This window comes from Bombus pascuorum, chromosome 13 (assembly GCF_905332965.1).
Source record: "Bombus pascuorum chromosome 13, iyBomPasc1.1, whole genome shotgun sequence".
Lineage (NCBI taxonomy): Eukaryota > Metazoa > Arthropoda > Insecta > Hymenoptera > Apidae > Bombus > Bombus pascuorum.
Window position 1 is genome coordinate 4,169,866 of NC_083500.1, and position 11,433 is coordinate 4,181,298.

The 11,433-nt window shown below is 41.6% G+C and overlaps 1 protein-coding gene across 2 annotated transcripts in view; it reads right to left on the minus strand.

The window, feature by feature from the left end:
• LOC132913559 (unconventional myosin-XV) overlaps positions 1-606 on the minus strand; it is a 62,261-nt gene extending 61,655 nt beyond the window's left edge. For both annotated transcript variants that reach the window (XM_060971988.1, XM_060971987.1), the window contains exon 1: positions 400-606. The gene's annotated coding sequence lies outside the window, so the exon portion shown is untranslated. The remainder of the gene's footprint in view (positions 1-399) is intronic.
• Positions 607-11,433: the final 10,827 nt, after the last annotated feature.

Sequence of the window (11,433 nt, forward strand, 5' to 3'; positions counted from 1 at the left end):
TTCCGTTGTCTCCGGACGAGGAACTGGTCTGCCTCGATCGGCAACGTGACACAGGGAGCGTGCTCGAAACTCCATGTTTATGGCAGCGAAAGGATACGGGCCTGGAAGGCACGTCCAATGGCATTCGGACTGGCTCACAGCATCCGGACGACCGAGGAATACCTGGCGTAGCTCAAGTGTCACGGGTGCACCGCGCCATTTTAAAATCGATCAGCCAGTACACTGGTGTGCATATGAATATACATCAGCAAATATAGAAACGGGGAAGACGTACATGAGAGAAAGAACGCGTAGAAAAGTCCCACGCGGTAAAGAACGCGTTGCGGACAAGGGCGCATGTCTCTACCGCGCATCGATGTCTCCAAGCGGCATACCCGTGTAAACGATGTTTCTACTCACTCTGCTAGCTTCCTCAATGGTCCAGGTCTCCCTGATCCGACTTATCGACTCAATCCTTTCGATACAGAACGATGTCACGAGAATTGTTTAAAGCACAGGGAGACAGAGTAGTTGGTTCACCGATGATGACGTGCATGCGATCACGAAGCAGAGCCACGAGGATCCCTCCGAGGATGGTACGGGAGCGGTGAACAAAGGAGAGGAAGGTGGAAAGGAGAAGTGATACAGAGAGGAAAACGAAGGCGCGACCGGTGCGAGTACCGATCGATGGAATCCCCGGATCAATCAGGATCACACGCGTATTTTCACGAGTATGTCACTTGAACTTGCCGCTGAAAGCGGTGGACGTCGTACTTCCAGGACACCTCGAACGTCTCGTTTCTCTTAGCAATTCGAGCGTTCCCGGACGACCGGACACCGACTGCGTTCTCAACGCGATTCCGGATCGTGGTATGCGGTCGCTCGACCTCGCCTAAGAAGACTTTTAGTTCGCGTCGCCAACGTTCGGCGCCACCGTACGCTCCTGCTGTACCGTTACACACATTACAGGTGGCTCGTGGCACTGTCGACGCGTGGATTCGTCGGTCCCCTCTCGTTCTCCATAGGTGGCTATGTTTTACCTGTTCCTCGGGTGTCGTTGGGTTCACCGACGAGACGATCGTTACAGGTGTGTGCAGGTGCATACCTGGGACTACCTGCGTTTCCCAAATGTATACGCCAGTTCTCTCGCAAAAAGGAACACCCCAAAGAGGTCGTCTAATCGGCGGCCATTGTCCCCGTATGGGACTCCTGAGGCCGTGCTCGGTTTCCAGGCTGCTTTTCACTTTTGCTCGAACCGGGTCTCTCATGAGCACGTGTTAACGAAACGGTGTGGGGTCGAGCTCGAGAATCGGGGAAATGGGTAATGTTAATACGACGCGTCGATGAAATTTTCAATTCCCCCTTTTTTCCTTTTTTGATCTCTGGAGAAAAGTAGCTGCAGGATTTTTTGTATAGGATAATGATGAAATAACTGTATTTGTTTCTGCAGAACTTCGCAATTTATCAATTTCACTGTTGACGTTAAAACTTGAAATTTGACGAATGGTTCGTACTTTTGATCCGTGTAAATATAGATAAGCAAATTGATAGTTAACGGGCAATGGGATTTCATAATTGATTCCACGGATTCCTGTGTTTTTAGTAGATATATAACCTACATACTTTGTTTTCTAAAGAGGTTAATAATGTACGTTATTATTAGGTTATTCTATGTTAATACGAGTATACCCTTCGTGCGTCTATTTGTAGCTCAGAAATGCGAACACCTGCAACACCTTAGCGTTGATATGTGACTAATGTACCTTGGATTTCCACTCACGTCCTTCCAGTTCCATCCGTATGATTTCTTGAACGAAGCATTCTATATGCTCGTAGATTTATTTTCCATTAATAAAAAAAATCTGATACAAATTCTATAATAAAATATTTCGTCATTATAAATTATATCCTAATTTATCGTTGGAAATTGTACTATTTCATACACAGTTAGCTGATAAGTTTGTTTTGGAATTTTCCTTGAATCTGTTGTTGATATTGGATCTCGATATATATGTTGAACTGTTTTGTTCACGATTAAGTATACAGTAACCTGTAAAAAGCTACTATAACTACAGAGGATATAAGTTAGCCGTATTGGTTGCTAACAAAGACGGACGTTTGGTCGTTTAGTTCTCATAACGTTTGTTGGTAAGGTAGAAGTCTAAAATCCCATACTATTGGGATTGGGAAAACTGTTGAATTCTTCATAGAAATTATATAATATAAAAGTTAGTATACAGCATTAAATATTTAAGGATGAAGTGTTTGCTTTAATAGTATTTTAAGCAAAAGAAGATAAACTATAAACTACAATAAAGAAAAGTTGAATAAAGGAACAGCAGTGTATGAATCAAGTAAATGTAGATGACGCTCGTATGAACTATCTAAAATTCCTATTATACATCATTCGAATATATTTACATATATAAAACATTAAATTTTCTCCACTGTTTAAACAAATTAAAAACACTAAGACACATCGCAATTTATTGCAGTTTGACAAAAATAAATCTTTTCAAATACCATTTAGTTTCCTTTTTTTGATAAGATTATCAAACCTTTTATCAAACCAACTTTTCAAATATTGAACGATTCTTCAGTGAAAATCCATGCACGTGGATGAGCAAGATAAAATTAACATCGAATTACACTAACCCACCAAGTGGCCTCGTCTATTTTAATATCCTCAAGGATAATACGTATTAGTCACTTTTTCATTTATCCGCCCATTCTGCAATAATTGCTTCATTTAAAACTATCTTGAGACACTATTCTCAAATGTTTATATTTGTATTTCTTCGATGATTTCTTCGATCGGTAAATCGGCTGTACTGTACTTCTGTCAAAAATGGATTTGCTTATGGAAATAAGTCGAAGGGAAAGCTACGGAGTTGCCAGAGTGCGTGTGTATTTCATGTAGCCTGACAATTTTTCTATAGATTCAAAGAATTATTGTAATTCAGCTACACGAAGCGCGATACCCTTCTTCGATTGATATGGATGAGACGGCCCGACTTTTGATATACGCTCGATTTGAAATGGAAAATCATGCCTGGATTGGATTCGCACGTGAGCTGAAATAAAGTTACATCGTCAGGTTTAAGCCCCGCTATATTTGCCTGTCCTGCGTATCGATACTAGTTCGGCATAATACGTGTGCTAGAATTTATATGGTGCTTGTTACAGGAAGCCCGGTATTCGACATGCATAAAATTAATAATCGTCCGATGAACCGGGTTACGATTTTTATTCAGTTCAACGTTCTTTCTAAAAATGGGAAAAGAAACTAGAACGTCTGGTCGAAAAAATGTCTAAAGGAACTTGCATATAATTAACCAACTAAATAAATGGGTACGATATCAATTTTTTTAATGAAACTTGTAAAATCACAAAAACTCCACGACAAATTGTTAAAAAAGAAAGGAACAGAAAAAGAAAAGAAGATCGAGGTAAAGAGAAGAGAAAGCGTGGTCGTGAAAAGCGCAGCACGCGACGAGCTTTATTCCCCCCCAGAAACTCCACTTCTCGCCTCGGTTGTTTCACCGACATTGCGTCGAACTAATTTCAAAGTTGCCCGCCGTTGGCCGGCATAAAATTAAGAAAATCTATCCGCGTGGCCGGAAGTTCCCATCGAAAAGAAGCCACGGCACCACAATGAATATGAATACCAAGTTTTAGAAGAAAACCGTAGGTATAGCCCACTGATGGTGAAACTCAAGGGGAGCAAAAAGGGGGAGGTGGTAACAGAAAGAGAAAAGAAAGGAGAGCGGACACGAGCCAGTCCCTGGCAGCAACTTAAATTGACTCGATAAAAGTTCGCGGAATAAAGCGGCGCTGGGCTTCGCCACTATATCAGAAACATCTGCCAAACGTTATTACAACTTTGAATAAAGAACGGCGCCGGACGGGGGCGCGGAGGGGGTGCTAACCGTTCGGAGAAAGAGAGGAAACTTCCTTTTCTCGTGGCAACGACGACGACCGCGACCAGCCAGAATCTCGCCCTCATCCCTCGCCGTGGCGAAAACTTTTTCGCTCCTCGACCGTGAGAACTTCCACGATAAATCAAGCCGTTATTTTAATTTTTCCAAAGGGGGGCTGCGTATATTAGCCATGGCACGCCATCCGTTGCTTGATGTCGCCGTTCCTTTTAATTTCCACCATACGGCTTACCATTCTTTCTTTCGTCGTTTTTGTATCGCTTCTACGAAGACGAGCACAGAGGGTATCTATCGTTCATTGGTCGCTTGTTTTTCAAGTGCGTGGACCGATATGTAGATCTGTATAATATACTAGAAGGAGACGTTTTGCTTTTGTAACTTATGGTGTTTGATAGATGAGATTGGGAGGATTCGAAGGCGAAGAGACGGTGGACAAAGATATTTATATAGTCATCGTCGTCGGGTATAATACCTTGGCAGCTCCGATTCATAGGGGGTTCTCTATTGAAAGAGGAATTTTTTCCACAGAGGAGATAGCACGACTAACGGTATGAAAGATTGAATAGCCTGTTCTGATTAAACCTCGAACGATCGTTGGAATTGCAAGAAAACGATTCGTGAAGCGAATCAATTAAAACCTCGGGCAACTGGGTGTCGGCGGATGGTACGATCGGCCAAGGTAGAAACAAACAGACGAGCGAGCACCGATACCTTGTATCTCAATTTATAATACAATCGCTTCTTCCTTGGAGCTTTTCAATGGACCCGTCGATCTCCTTGGAGCGACCATTTACGACGTGAAATCGTGGAGCCCAACGATTTCACCGGAGAAGAAGCGAACGAGAGGGAGAAAGAAGGAGAGAAGGGAAGAAGGAAAAAAGGAGAAAGCAAAGGGATCGTAAAGAGAAGAGAAAAAAAAAAGAAGTACGCCACGTTCGTATCTGTGCTGGGATCTTTTGTGGTAGCTTCTGGTCTTGGAAGCATCGACGAAACTCCTCGACGTTCAAAGCTGATATCTTTTGATCGGCTACCTTCCTTTCAGCAAGATATAGACTTCTCTCTTGACTCGTCCTCCTTCGATCCTCCCGTTCCTCGTTTCTTCGCTCTCTTTAACGTTCCTCGGTCACGTCCTCGCGGTTTTGTTCGACAAACAAGCCGATGATTGTTGCGGTCGGGCCTGCGCTCCTCCTGGTGGCACGCCATTTCGCGGTTACTGTGAAAAATCCATTATCGCCGCGTCTCGGCCGAGAAACGCTCTGCTCTGCTCGCGAGATCATTATGCCCTCACATTACCTCGATGAAAATTGAACCGCTTTCGGGCTACTGTAAACGAGGAGATTACGGAAGGAGATCGAGCCTGCAAAATACCGGAGGAATTTTAACGAAATATGGAATCGATACACGTCCTGATAATTGTAATGTAAATTATTTTTCCAAAGATACAATATCTATACGGCATCTATAAGAAGACGAAAGAATAGCTTACACTAAACGTATCATCGGTCTAATCAAAATGGACATTTTCCGAATTGACCTTCTAAGTTACACCGTTGCGTTAATTTATAAAAATTACGAGTGTCTTCTCGAAGTAGGAAAATAAATGTCAACATAAATTACGAAATTTTATACTTGATAACATTTTTTCATTTTGTAATTATGATTAGAAAGCTGCAACGTTAATCAGCGATAAGATCAGTACAGACCTCACGTCGCACTTCGTAATTCAATTAAAATAATCCAGAAAATCTCGGACGCCTTCGAAATACCTTGAAAAAACATCAGAGTCGAATTGATATTACCGAACGAAGTTCGAAGAAAGGCGAGATTGAGAGGAAAGTAGCGGAGCTTGAACAGTAAACCGGTGGAAGGTGCGCGCCGAGACCGAATCGATCGGAATTAATCGAATCGACGGGGAAGAGCGGCAGGTTAGCCAAGATTTCTGACGATTTAATTCCGTGTGCCCGAGTTTCCATCGTCGCCTGGCAGCCGGTGGAATTCTGCGTTCCCATTCCCTAGCTCCGATCCGGTTCAATTGCATTGGACGCGAATGGCGTTGCGGGCACGTTCGATCCTCGGAAGTCGAGGATTCCGCGGCGGCCATTAGTAACCGAATTAATTAGGCAAATCGGTAGCCACGATGCAGTTACAATTAATCTGCAACGCGATTCCGCGTGCAGCTATTCCGAACGCTGTACATTCTGCGGCGGGTAATTGTGCGGTTCCAGCATCGACCGTTCCTGTAGCTCGATAACAAAATAGCCGAACTTCCGGCCACCGCCAGCCGCTGGTCCGTTGTTTTTGTTAATTATAGTCGCCGAGGTAATTGAGATACGTTTCGAAAATCCGTACCGTGTATCTCACGGAGCTACCGCCCGCCGCCACTACTTTATCGAGCTTCTCTTTTTCTGCTCGTTCCTCGCCGCCTGATTGAGGCGAGTCTCTTGCGCAGTTTGTTCGGGAGCTTGTTTGTCTCGTTACTCGGTGGATAGGGGAAAAATGCCTCGTTCTATTTTTTTACGCGATTTATCGTCGTAGTATATTACCTCTCATAAGATATTCTGAACGATTTTTTGGTGATAGTAGGTGAATTTTATCGGAGTAGAAATTAATGGTAAATTAATGTAGGCTGGGTCTGCGTGGAGAAATATTTCTTACGCTGAAAATTATGGAATAATAGGCAGACGTATCGATCATAATTTCTGTCACATTTTCTTTGTCTCTCTCACACATCCACGCACACTATTTGCATTGCAAATCGGACATTCGGATTCACATGTGTTATTACAGCATGATTTCCTTATTAACGACTAGAAGAAGCATTTACTATTTGCTTATGCAGTCAGCTGGCACTATAAATTAAAATTATCTATTAAAGAACCTACCAATAGTAGTATCTATATTGTAATAAAATATGCCATTTGTCCATGTGATTAATGGTTTTAAATACGAGTGTCTCTTGTTTGAATCGATGTCAGTTGTCTATGAGTTTAGAAAAGCCTTCTACATTTATAAGGATAAAGAGCTTCACGAGCGATAAAACAGGTTCCACAAGAGCTGACCAATTACGAACCTCAATTTTATTATTATACAGCCAGCGTTTAAAAATCAATTTTATCATTTCATAATATTCTAATATATCATAAAGAATGAACTCATAGAAGATACTTTCATAATTAATTTTGCAATTAAGTAACATCCTGTTAAAAAGAAAAGAAAAAGGTATGATTACTTTTAAAAGTAGGTAACACATTAAGGTTAATAATATAAATTATGTAAATTGAAAACGCTAGCGCATTAAATTGTATGAGAGCGATATTGCTGTTAAATAGAAATCGATGTTAATTCATCTCGCTCCTCGACACGGTGCAAGAGAATTCGCAACGATTACGATCATCATTACGAAACAATGAACAATTCTTTGCGGCGTGTCCATTAAAAGGCAGATTAAAACAGCGACGTAAGAAGCGTAAGAAAATTACCTTTTCCCCAAACAAATAGAAAGAACCGTTAGCAGTTATAAACGGAACGCTGATCACATTAAGCGAATATTTATCTCGTGTTGCCATGGACGACGTTTCCGTCGTCGTTATTTCATCGTTATTTCCCTGTTATATCCGGCACATGGTTAAGCGAGAATTATTACGAGCGTTCCTGGTATCGGTCAGACACGATCCACAGTCACGACGTCGTCTTTCTTTTTTTTTTTTTTTTTTTTTTTTTCGATATAAACCACCAAAAATTAAGTTACGGACAGGGATTATAAGCACTTCTCGGGTAATCTATGTTCGAGTCGGAGGAGCAAGAACGCGCGGGGAACGAATGGCACGATAAGAGTTTCACGGCTAGTTGATTTTCGCGCGTGTGTTAAAACATCGGAAGATGAATTGGAAAATTACTCCGCTTTGGGAAACGTAGCGTGCGCGTTTCAGAATTTAATTTAACCCTTAACGCTCGACAATTTTTCTTCGTTTAGGTTGCGCTATTAGTACTCTTACCGTTGCGAGAGTTGTATTTAGAAGCTCAGATCTGTGTTATATAAATTAAACATCCGCTGGTCTTGGATGTTAATATCATTATTACGATTTGAAGAAATCGGTGCAAAAGAAATACATTTACTTCGTGGAGGCTGCATCGCGAACGAATATCGATTAGATCATATAAAATCTATGTAAATTTGATACGTACTATCATAGCACTGTCTAATATGCCCATTATTTTTAAAGGTGAAATTTTATTTCTTGCGAGTAAAATGATTTTAGTTCGACGCGAAACTTGCACGATCTACCGATCGGTGAAAAAAAGATATTAGCTCTGGCCCGAAAATGTACTTGGAATTCTTTTAAACACTTTAGAACGGCGTGATCAGAGACGATCGTAAAACAGATCGAAACGATTAATTATCGGCCGCGCAAGAGGCTCTCGACCATAATCCGGCCGAGTTTAAATGTCGAACGGGGGTTCCCAAATCGCGTCGGGGTGTGATTTGTGGCGAACGCTTAGAGGACGAAATTGCACCGCAGGACCAAGCAGGATCGGTTCTACGTCAGGGTGATTAGACGTTATTGATGCCCAAACGGCATTGCAGCTTCGTGGCAATGAGCATCTGAATCATTCTGCGCAACCGTACTGCTTGGAATTACCGTTAAATCCATATTCTTTCCGTTAACATAGCTGTTAACCATGTCGTAATTGACTGTAAAATTCTCTACCAGCTCGTAATTGAACGGCTAAAATCCTAAAAGACAGACAGACAAATCCGTATTTTCTGTAAACGTTTTACCACTAATTAGGATAAAATGTAAATTGCATGCAAAATAGAAATTTTGCAGAGACCTCTGCTTTCCATTAAGGTTGGAAATACTTGTCTATTTTTCTGAAAGCAACGATATGTGGGAATTGAATATTACAGTTAATTGTTCGTGCAAGGAGAATTTCATGCAGCACATTTTATTTGCAATGGTAATTTTTTATACAACCGTATACTATATTACACAATAACATTACCATTGATATTATACAGTCGTTAATAACAATTAAAATTAATCACACTATTATTAATATTACCTAATATCGCACCGTTGGACATTACAGCTAAATTAAAAAGAGATAATCACCTAACTATTCGTATAATATTCTTCGAATATGTGTAGTAAACGCTACAAGACACTATTTGTACGTTGTAATCTGCCATTTCGAAGATATTAGCATTAAGATATGTAGGTATCTATTTACGTATCAGGAGTGAAATAGTAATCACAGTTAAATATTTTCCACGATCACCAGACGCAACATAAATATCCGTAAGACATCTACGACACTCGTTAACCAGGTAGGTGTAGCAAACAAGATTGGTTAGCGACTATATAGGGGGAACAATTAATTAAGATAAACGAGAGAAAAGTCGAACGAAGAGTAACATATAATTAATAACGACGTTAATCTGCCGCTGTAATCTTGCCGCGAGATCGATCCTCGATCTTTAATCTCTTTCCCCGAATTGTTAATTGGCGCCGATGGAGAATAAAAAATAAAGATGTAGATAAGAAGCGACGGAGAGATGGTTCGGCTGTCTTAATTACCGTCTCTTTCGCGTCTGATTCGTTTCAGATAACTATAATTATGAGTTGCTTCGTGAAAAAGCGTGCCACTACGAATTGGCGTCAAACTTTTCGTTTTTCCCGCGGACGAACGATCCAGGTGCGGAATTCACGCTTGCAACGGCGGTGTTTACGTGGTGTTACACCTTGTACTAGGGATTTTCTGATGCTTTATCCCTCTTCTAGCCCTGTGGAACAGCAGGAATCGTTGTTCCCTGATCGGCCAGCCGGGAACGATAAGGGAAACATATTTATTTCCAGGTGAACCGAGGCGAATAGCGGAGACGTGATGCGGAAACGATATCTGGATGTTCGCGGAAATAACACAGGCTTCGTATACAGTCCTCCTAGAAAGTTCATAGCCTGTTCATAGCGATCCTACCTACCTCGCTGTACCAACCATCGTAACTTAGTTCTTCATTTATTTATCGACACAGTGTATGAAAAATTGAACGTAATATATTCAACGTCTTAATTCCACATCGTATATTTGTTAACGAAATTCACGCGAGTTAAGAAGGAAATAAGCGAGATATTGCACGTAACACGAAACAAAGTAGAGTCACTGTCGCAACGTATCAAAGTAGAATCTTAATTCCATTATCGCTATTAAAAGTTTAACGCGTAAGACACCGTACGAATTGTTGACGAGGTTACCGTAATTTTTCTATAGAGTATACGGAATTTTTCATTTCGCTTGTACGTAAAGTTTTATATTCGAAGGAGGCAGTCGCGATGCCGTACATCTTTCTGATCTCCAATCGAGCCGTCGCTTAGCGGAGCGTGAAACACATTTGCTCGAATCGCGGTACCCTTAACCACGCAAGCTCTTACACACACCACCTCCTTAGGTGTGCTAAAGTAAAACTCGAGTGGAATACGTAGCCACTATTCAACCATATTCCGGGAAACATTTGCGGAATACTTTTTCCCCTATTCCCCGCGCGGATCGTCTAAAGTATTTAGGGGATCGGTGTCCCAGTCTGGTGTGTTTATGCGTGTTTATTTCACAGCCATACTTTTCCTCTCCATTTGTGCGATTCAAGAAAAGTAGCGCGACAGTACCGGCGATCCAGTGGAAGTTGGTTTAACTAATTCCTTCTTTCTGAAATTTCATCTTGCCTGTATTACTTTTCTCGCTTCGAGGGAATTCTGTTTAATTTAGTTCGGAAGAAGAATTTATCGACGGGATCGGAAAGCAAAGTTTCAAGAAATCTTCAAGTTTCCTCCTTTCATACAGAAACTCCACAGCATCTTCTTTCCTATAAAAAGTTTAGATTTATTAATAGTTACCGAATCGGACACTAATTGGACGAGAAAGCGTAGCTGCTGATAAAACGATCGTAGCATTCTATGTAACAGATCGCCTCGTCCCTAACTTCTTTAAGCTTCAGACGTGACGTTCGTTCAGCTCTCCATAGAACAATTAGTCAAATTAAGCCGATCTATAAATAAAATGGTTCAAGTGCCAATTATAATTCGCATCCAGTTATATCGCGCAACAAATCTACACACAATAGGTACGCGCCATCCATTTGACGCAACGATCTAGCAATCATCGGTTGGAATGGTGTTCGAATTGAAGCCTATTGACCGAATCCAATCGTGTAATCCCAACATCAGCGTAGCCATTCGAGCTTTCCAAATATGACTCAGCACCGGAGCTAGCCAAAATTACACACCGAGCACCAATAACCATCCATAGAACAGCTCGGTTCCAGCTAACTTAGGATATACCAATTGAAACCTGCTCGTAACGGCCGGTCTACCAATTTCCCTTACCATCGGCCCAATCTATGAACTCCTCTAACACGTCCGAGACATCGCCAAACAGTCAGTCCTTGCTCTTCGAGGCGGCTAAGGGTGAAAAACGAATCGAAGGCGGAGGAACGTCGGAGGATCGAGGATCTTCTCGCGAC